We start from the raw sequence: 1,660 nt of genomic DNA on the forward strand, positions 1-1,660 counted from the left end.
AATGCTTCTCATCTCGGTTGCGTTGCCTTGGGAAAAATCATATTAGGATGACGCGGGGAGGCTGCAGTAGTAACGTTCGTGAGGGTTCTCCTGTTCGTCGTTTCGCACGACAGGCAGGGCAATCACCCGAGCTGTATGTTCCACCACCGCCTCCACCGCCAAGTCCGCCCTCCACCGAGCAAATTTTGCGTATCTTTGAGGAAAGACGAAATAATGATCTGATTGAAATATTAGGAAGTCTTCAAGCTGTGGTTGGACAGAATGGGAATCAGCCCGGTCATCACTCCAAGCTATCAGATTTTCAAAGGACTAAGCCTCCCAGTTTCAGTCAGGCCATTGATCCCTTGGATGCTAATGATTGGTTGCGAACTATGGAGAAGATGCTTGAGGTTGCTCAAACTGATGAAGGAGATAAGGTTCCATTTGTAACACATTATCTTGAAGGCGCTGCTGCCATATGGTGGGAAAATGAAAGAGCCATGTGGTTTGCTGATGAAGAAATTACCTGGGCAAGATTCAAGGAACGATTCCGGAAATATCACATCCCTGCGGGAATTATGAAGACTAAGCAGCATGAATTTCTCACGCTCCTCCAAGGAAGTCAGTCTGTGGGAGAATATTTGCAGAAATTCAATCATTTGTCATGTTACTCTCAATATGACGTGGCCACTGAGGAAAGAAAGATTGACATGTTTCTTGGTGGATTAAACCCGCAACTCCGATGTACTCTCAGCATGTTCGATTTCCTAGACTTCCAAACCCTGGTGATCAAGGCTTTCATTGCTGAAAGGGAACACAAGCTGGTATCGGATAATAAGTCTGCCAACAACAATCACAAGCGCAAGTTTGAGCCAAGAAAGGAAATGCGACCAGTGCAGAAGGCTCGTACCTGGAAACCGACTCAGGTAGCATACAAGCCCAATTGGCAACAAAATGTTAACAAGACCACCACCCAAGTCAAGAATGACGTACCCAACCCAATTCAAGAGGAGCATCTGCACAACAATTCTTGTTACAGTTGTGGGCAAACCGGACATTATGCCAAACAGTGTCCCAAGAACAACCGGACAAATGCTATGTTCAGGCCACAAGTCCATTATATGGAGGCATGCCCGAACCAGCACGACATCACGGGCTATGTTCATCACATCTCCGCCGATGAAGCCCAAGAGAACCCCGAAGTCGTCATTGGTATGTTCCCTGTTAAAAACATACCTGCCATGATTTTATTTGACTCCGGGCTTCCCACTCTTTTATTTCTCAGAGTTTTGTTACCCAAAACAAATTTCCTTGTTCGCTTTTGGGCAAGAATATGCTAGTACAAACCCCGGGATCTCTAATCAGAAGCAATCTAGTCTGCCGCAAACTGGAAGTCAATATCAACGGAGTCTGTTTTCCAACTTCTTTGATACTTTTTGAGTCTGATAAGTTGGATGTTATCTTGGGTATGAATTGGCTGACTCAGTATCAAGTGTGCATAAATTGTGCGACCCGAGAAGTCACTTTGACCAGCCAAGAAGGGTAGGCTACAAAATTTTATGCTCGTAGAAGCATACCCTCAAAGGAAATGGTCTTCACAGCAGTGGCTGAATTGGAATTAATTCCGGTGGTCAGCGAGTTTCCTGATGTATTTCCAGAAGAACTACCAGGCATGCCACCT

The sequence above is a fragment of the Triticum aestivum genome, chromosome 1B, assembly GCF_018294505.1.
Source record: "Triticum aestivum cultivar Chinese Spring chromosome 1B, IWGSC CS RefSeq v2.1, whole genome shotgun sequence".
Taxonomy (NCBI): Eukaryota; Viridiplantae; Streptophyta; class Magnoliopsida; order Poales; family Poaceae; genus Triticum; species Triticum aestivum.